Below are 8,168 nucleotides of genomic sequence, written 5' to 3'. Positions count from 1 at the left end.
CCCATTCTAGGACATTTACTTAAGTGTACGCTCTGTACTGTGGATAAAAATTTGTGCACAAAGGTGTTCATCTAAGGGTTATTTAGAAAACGGAACAACTGGAAACAATCTAACTCAAACATCTAGTTCTAGAAACAGGGACTCGGTGCAATCATTAAACGGAATCGTTAGAGGAATATTTAAGGACATGGAAAATGCTATACTATTAACTGACAAAATCAAGATAAAAATGTACATATGTCTGATGATCTCTAGTGTGTAAAAACCAACCAAAAAAGGCAGGAAAAGAAGCTGGAAGAAAATATGCCCACATGGGGTTGCTCTGGGTTTTCAGCTTACTTTTTTCCTGCTTTTTTATACTTTTCGATTTGTTACAGCGTGAGTAAGAATTATTCTTGTAGGAACGCCTGTCGGGGTCAGTGGGGGTAGCGTGGGACTCTTGATCTCAGGATTTAGAGCTGGAGCCCCATGTTGGGTGTAGCGATTACTTAAAAATAAAATCTTTTTTTTTAAAGATCTTATTTATTTATTTGACAGAGATCACAAGTAGGCAGAGAGGCAGGCAGAGAGAGAGGAGGAAGCAGGTTCCCTGCCAAGCAGAGAGCCCGATGTGGGGCTCCATCCCAGAACCCTGGGATCATGACCTGAGCTGAAGGCAGAGGCTTTAACCCACTGAGCCACCCAGGTGCCCTTAAAAATAAAATCTTAAAAAAAAAAAAGAATTGCTCTTGTAGTCATAAAAAGAAATCTCTTCTCTAACCCGATTGGATAATCTATAGCCTACTGGGCAGACACCTTTGTGTTGTGCAAACAAACTGGGTGATTTCTGTGGGGGTGGGGATTCCATGGTAATGGGATTTTTATTATTTTTAAATTTATTTTATTTATATTTTTTAAGAAGTGTTTTTCTTTTTCTTTTTTTTTTTAAGATTTTATTTCTTTATTTGACAGATCACAAGTAGGCAGAGAGGCAGGTAGAGAGAGGGGGAAGCAGGCTCCCTGCCAAGCAGAGAGCCCCATGCGGGGCTCGATCCCAGGATCCTGGGATCATGACCTGAGCTGAAGGCAGAGTCTTAACCCCCTGAGCCACCCAGGCGCCCAGAAGTTTTTTTCTTTTCTTTTCTCTTCTTTTCTTTTCTTTTTTCTTTTCCTTTCTTTTTGACAGGGAGACACAGTGAGAGGGAACACAAGCGGGGGTAATGGCAGAGGGAGAAGCAGGCTTCCTGTGGAGCAGGGAGCCCAATGCAGGACTCGATTCCAGGACCCTGGGATCATGACCTGAGCCGAAAGCAGACATTTAACGACTGAGCCACCCAGGTGCCCCTTATTTTTGTTTGTTTTTTTAAAGATTTATTTATTTTAGAGAGAGAGAGAGCACAAACCAGAGGAACAGAGGGAGAGGGAGAGAGAATCTGAAGCAGGCTGCACACTGAGCACAGAGCCCCACACAGGGCTCAATCCCATGACCCGAGATCACGACCCAAGCCAAAACCAAGAGTCGGATGCTCAACTGACCGCACCACCACGGCGCCCCCATAGGAGTGGAATTTTAGAGTGACATCCCGAGTTAGGCCATGAGAACAGGATAGCAAAAGAGCTCACTGCTTCTTTCGATGCCATTCACAACAGAATTTCTTTCTTTATTTTCCCTTAAAGATTTTATTTATTTATTATTTTCTTAATGGTTTATTTATTTATTTATTTGAGCACCAGCAGGGGGAGGGGCAGAGGGAGAGGGAGAGGGAGAAGCAGGCTCCCCATTGAACAGGGAGCCTGAGGTGGGCTCGATCCCAGGACCCTGGGATCATGACCTGAGCTGAAGGCAGACGCTTAATGACTAAGCCACCCAGGCGCCCCCAACAGAACTTCTGGAAAAATACCCCCAAGCCCCTTGGAGAAATATCTCACTTGGCTTCTCATTGTTTGCTTTTCGCTTGCTTAGCAGCCCCTGACTCCCTTCTGACATCCATTTTTGGAAATCCCTCCTGTATGAGGCGGAAAAATGTATCAAGGCAGATCTCAATGTTAAAATATGGCTAACAACGTCAACAAAATGCATCTTCTTGGCGTGTACATTTTTATTAGATGATGAGTAACTTTAAACAGTATTTAAAAAAATTCTTTTAAGATCTTTTTTTTTTTTTTTTTTTTTTTTGTCAGAGACAGAGGGAGAGAGAGTAAGCGAGCACAGGCAGACAGAGAGGCAGGCAGAAGCAGAGGGAGAAGCAGGCTCCCTGCCGAGCAAGGAGCCTGATGTGGGACTCGATCCCAGGACGCTGGGATCATGACCCGAGCCGAAGGCAGCCGCTTAACCAACTGAGCCACCCAGGCGTCCCTAAGATCTTATTTTTAAGTCATCTCTATACCCAATATGGACCTAGAACTCACAATCCCGAGGTCAAGAGACACATGCTCCACTGAGCCAGCCAGGTGTCCCAAATGGCATTTTTACATTATAACAAACTTGGATATTTCATATTTTATCCACATATTTCACGTGGATAAATCACCATTTGCATGGATTTTTAAAGTAAAACCCGACTTCAGTGAAATTTTATGCTTACAGCATTCATACACCTCTACTTCGGACTATTTCTGTAGAAAAATGTGGCAAGTACAGAAGGGGGTACTTCTGCTTCTCTCTTAGGTAGGCATCTAATTTCTCCCCGTATCTGAGCCATATGGTTTCTTCACAGAACATCTCTGTCTGACTGTGTAGTGAGTCCAGGGGTGGGAGAGGGGCAGTAACTGAGAATAAGGCTCATTTTATTTAACAACTTGGCATTTATGTGGAGTCAAGAAGTTGTGATGTGTGTGTGTGTGTGTATACACACATATATATATATACAAATAATACATATTACTATATACAATATATGTTATATTATAGTATATATATATTGGAATATTATTCAGCCATGAAAAATTAAGAACTCTTGGGCGCCTGGGTGGCTCAGTCAGTTAAGCGTCTGCCTTCGGCTTAGGTCATGATCCCAGGACTCTGGGATCGAGCCCCACGTCGGCTCAGTGGGGAGTCTGCTTCTCCCTCTGCCTCTCTCTTTCTCTGTCTCTCATGAATAAATAAATACAATCTTTAAAAAAATGAAGAAATCCTACCATTTGTGACACAGGTGAAACCTTGAGGGCACTATTCTAAGTGAGATAAGTCAGACAAAGAAAGACAAATACAGTACAAGCTCATATGTGGAATCTAAAACAAGACAAAACAAACTCCAGACTCGTAGGGGCGCCTGGCTGGCTCAGTTCAGTGGAGCCTGAGCCCCTTGATCTCAGGGTTGTGAGTTCAAGCCCCACTCTCACAGAAAACCCAGACTCATAGAAAAGGAGATCAGATAACAAATGCAGAATAGGGAATATAGTTAATAATATTGTAGTAGGGGTGCCTGGGTGGCTCAGTCAGTTAAATGGATGATGCTTGATTTCAGCTCAGGTCACTGTCTTGAGGTCATGAGATTGAGCCTTGTATCTGACTCCGTGTGAGCAAGGAATCTGCTCAACTTTCTCTCTCTCTGTCTTCCTCTGCCTCCCCCCGCTTGCACTCTCTTTCTTTAAAATAAATAAATAAGTAAATCTTAAAATAATAATATTATAGTAATGTCGTATGGTGACAGTGACTACAATTATCATGGTGAGCACATAAGTAATACATAGAATTGTTGAATCAATATACTGTACTACTGAAACTAAACATACTATTTTGGGCTAATTATACTCCAATTAAAAAAAGAGATCAGAGGCACCTGACTGGCTCAGTGGGTGGAGACACGACTCTTGATCTTGAAGTCATGAGTTTAAGCCCCACATTGGGTGCAGAGCTTACTTTAGAAAAAAAAGAGAGATAGAGAGATCAGATTTGTAATTACAGGTGGGGGCAAGAGTGAGGAGGAATTGAAGGAAGGTGGTCAAAAGGTACAAACTTCCAATTATAAGATAAATAAGTACTAGGGACAGAATGTAACAGCGTGATGACAATGGTTAGCACTGCTGTGTGATAGAAAAATTCTTAAGGGAGTAAATCCCATGAGTTCTCATCACAAGGAGGATTTTTCCCCCCTTTTTCCTTTTCTTCATTCTTTAAGATTCTTTTTTTTATTTTTAAGTAATCTCTACACCCAACATGGCGCTCAAACTTACAATGCCAAGATCAAGAGTCGCACACTCTACCGACTGAGCCAGCCAGGTTCCCCTCTTTTCCTTTCATTGTGACTGTGAGAAGATGGATCCTAGATTAGCCTATTGTGGCACTCATTTCACAATATGTGTAAATGAAACCATCACGCCCTAGGCCCTAAACTTATACAGTGACGTATGTCAATTATTTTTTCTTTCTTCCTTTTTATTTTTTAAAGTAAGCTCTATACCTGAGGTGCCTGGGTGGCTCAGTCAGTTGGGCATCTGACTCTTGATTTCGGCTCACATTGTGATCTTGGGGTCGTGGGATCGAGCCCCATATTGGGCTCAGCGTGGAGTCGGCTTGTCCCTCTCCCTCTGCTCCTTACCCCTTCTCAAATAAATAATAACTCAATAAGATCTTTTAAAAAACAATAAAGAAATAAAGAAAGTAAGCTCTATGTCCAACATAGGCCTCGAACTCACGACCTGGAGATCAAGAGTTCTGTGCTCTAGTGACAGAGCCAGTCAGCGGCTCCAATGATTTTTTCAATAAAACTGGAAAAAAAGATTCATTCAACACAACTAAGTAAATGGGTAATAATGATTTCTTTTCCTCCCTCAAAGCTTGCACAAAGAGGTTTTCTTCCTTGTCTACATGGTTTATGTCCTCAAGTTCTTGTGCGAGACTGGGTAACAATGTTGTCTCTATTCAACTTTACTCGATATATGCCAGAAATCAAGTGTCACCCCAGAGGACTTTCTTATCAAGGCTTTCCAGATACATTCTATGATTGCAGAATCAGACCTAAATTCCAGCTTGTAGGTTCCTCTTCTAGAATCTCTTAAGCAAACCTTTGTCCTTTTGTAATATTTTCTTCCAAACCCTCACAGTGACCTTTGTTCCCTGAAGTGATTGCAGGGGATTTCGGGCTGAACTGTGAAAACACTGAGATTTTAGGAGTGGAGGGTCATGTGGAAATGCCAGTGGGACACAGAGCGTGCCATTCATTTGCCCATTATTTTAACAACATTTATTAAGTATCTACTATATATCCAACAGTAAAAAGGAATTTTATTTTGCTGAGTTGTTCTTAAAAAAAAAAAAGAAGAAAAGAAGGCATCTCTTATGTATTAGGCACTGTTCTAGGTGCTGGGGATTCACTGATGAGCCAAACCTAACACCATCCCAACCCTCAAGGAGCTCTTATCCAGTGCAAGAGGTAGGTCTTAATTAAGTAAGTCACAGTGCATGAATGATTATAACCAGAATAACATAAAGAGGCCTTCACAGCCCTCTCAGCTCTTCTCTGGCGTGTGGACCAGAGTGCCTGGGATGTGGGATGATTCTTCTTGTCTCTACCTTCTCCCTACAATAGAATTATACATCTGCATCCTTTGCTGTGCAACGTCGCAGCACACCACACCTGGTAGTGTAAGTGGAATACATTTCCCCATTCCATTGACTTTGACCTTGGTCCCATGTCTTATCTTGACCACGGACTCCATTTGGCCCGTATTCAATGTTCTGAGCCTAGGCTGTAAGAGGTGTTGTATTTTTGTATTTTGGCTTTTGTGTTCTTGCATTTGGACTTCCTTCTTGCAAAAGAGCAAGACTGGTCGTAAGTATCTGAGACGTGTGGGGCAGCTTCTGCAACAAAAGCAGACAGCCTGTCAGTTCATGAATATTTACTGAGTACCTACTATATGCCAGGTACTAGGCTAGGGCCCGGGATTAAGGGGTTAGCAAAACCTGACCATGTTCTCATGACAATCACACACTACCTCTTCCTCTTGTTTGGCTGACATATTTTTTTTTTCTCATTCTTTCTGTTTCTTTCCTCCTTAAGGTGGAGCCAGAACAATGGACCAAGGACATGTCTGAGATCTCCATGTTGTTTGGTCTGGTCTTGAGTTTTCCTCTCCTGCCAGTCCCCCAAGATTTTTTAGCCTTTCTTGGGGCTCCTAGAACGGAGATATTACCATCAAATTTTCATTTCCAATGGCACAGAAAATCTGTCTCCTTTGGAAATGAAGGGTTTCCTTGCAAGTGTTCAAGAGCCAAAAAAGATTGGAAACTACCCATATTTTAAAATTACTTTCCAGTAACTGAGTGCTTTCAAGATGTTTCGTAGATGGAAGCAGAGTGTGCCTATGGCCTGCCTGGCTGTTGTCCAGCTGATCACAAGCATGCAAGGTAGAAGCCCTCCCACCTTTGTTCTGTGAGCAAGAGACTTTCCATTGCTCCCCAAGCTTTGAAAGAACTGATAGGGTCTCTGCTTGAAAGATACAAACTCATTCAAAAGTTACAGCAGGGGCGCCTGGGGAGAGGGTGCTCAGTCAGTTAAGCATCTGACTCTTGGTTTCGGGTCAGGTCGGGCTCTTGGGTGGATCGTGGGATCAAGCCCCATGTCAGGCTCTGCGCTCAGCACAGAGTCTCCTTGCCCTCTCCCTCTGCTCCCCCCCCCTTGTTCTCGCTCTCTCTCTGAAAATAAATGAAAATATTTTTTAAAAGTTACAGCAAAAAGGGGCACCTGGGTGGCTCAGTCGGTTAAGTGGCTGCCTTCGGCTCAGGTCATGATCCCAGGATCCTGGGATCCAGCCCCGCATCAGGCTCCCTGCTCAGTGGGGAGCCTGCTTCCCCCTCTCCCTCTGCCTGCTGCCCTGCCTACTTGTGATCTCTCTCTCTCTCTCTCTCTCTCTCTGTCAAATAAATAAATAAAACCTTAAAAAAAAAGAAATGGGGTATTAATTTCAGACCTGGTTCGAATCTCAACCCTTCCACTTAATAACCGGATGATGTTGTGTAAGCTGCTTAACTTCTCTGAGCGTTGGTTTCCTGATCCCAACCTAGATGGAACCTCTCTTGAAGTACTATTTTTAGGATTGAGATAATGCTCACCATGGTGCCTGACCCATGGTAAGTGCTCAGTGATTGGTAACTGTCTCTGCTGAGAATTCATATATGTTGTCTGTGGTCGGAGAGATCTAAGGGGCATGGCCAGGATTGGCAACCACATCTTCTATTTTAAGCTTTGAAATTGAGAAATCATTCCAAAATTAGAGAAACGTTGCAAAAATAAGAATGGTACAGAAAACTCCTATTACTATCTTTACAGCTCATTGGTACCTGCTCTCTTTCTGTGTGTTTGTACTCTTCTTCTTTTCTGACCCATTTGAGAAGTTACGTAATGTATGACCTATTACTCCTAAATACTTCAGTGTTTATTTCATAATTTAAGGATATTCTTGGAGGGCCGGGATGGCACTGTCAGTTAAGCTTCCCACTCTTGGTTTCAGCTCAGGTCGTGATCTCAGGATTATGAGATCAAGCCCCGAGTCCAGCTCCGTACTTTGCTCAGAGTCTGCTTGATGAGATTCCCTCTCCCTTTCCCTCTCCCCCCGAACATGCTCTCTCATTCTCAAATAAATACATAAATCTTTTTAAAAAAAAAGAATGGGGATATGCTTTTCCTTGACCACAGTAACCAACTTCATTGAATTTAATATCGATACGATTTTATGTAATCTGTCATCATGTTCCGATTTTGTCAACTGAGCCAATGATGTTCTTTATAACATTACCCACCCTCCCCTACAGGCTCCAGTCTAGGATCAGGTATGCATTTAATGGTGTTGTCTCTTCAATCTCCTTTAATCTGGAAACACTTCCACAGGCTTTGCTTTTATGACATTGACATTTTTTAAAGTTTTTTTTTTTTAATTGTCTAAATAATCTTACCCCCTATGCGGGGCTCAAACCTGTGACCCTGAGATTAGGAGTCGCATGGTCTACCAACTGGGCCAACCAGGTGCCACACAACATGGGCATTTTTGAAGAATACCATCCTCATGCCCCTCTTCCCCCCCACACCCCCCGCCTCCTTCAACAGAACATTCCTTATTTGGGGTTTGGTTGAAGTTTCCTCACCGTTAATTCAGGTGATGTGGTCCCAGCTGGAATCTAATGACAGTGATGCTGGGTCCTACTTGGGGGTCTCAGGTCTGGAGATACGTGGCCATCTGCACCACACAGG

This window comes from Lontra canadensis, unplaced genomic scaffold (genome assembly GCF_010015895.1).
Source record: "Lontra canadensis isolate GAN:19392208 unplaced genomic scaffold, GSC_riverotter_1.0 scaffold155, whole genome shotgun sequence".
Classification (NCBI taxonomy): domain Eukaryota; kingdom Metazoa; phylum Chordata; class Mammalia; order Carnivora; family Mustelidae; genus Lontra; species Lontra canadensis.
This window is presented reverse-complemented; position numbering follows the sequence as displayed.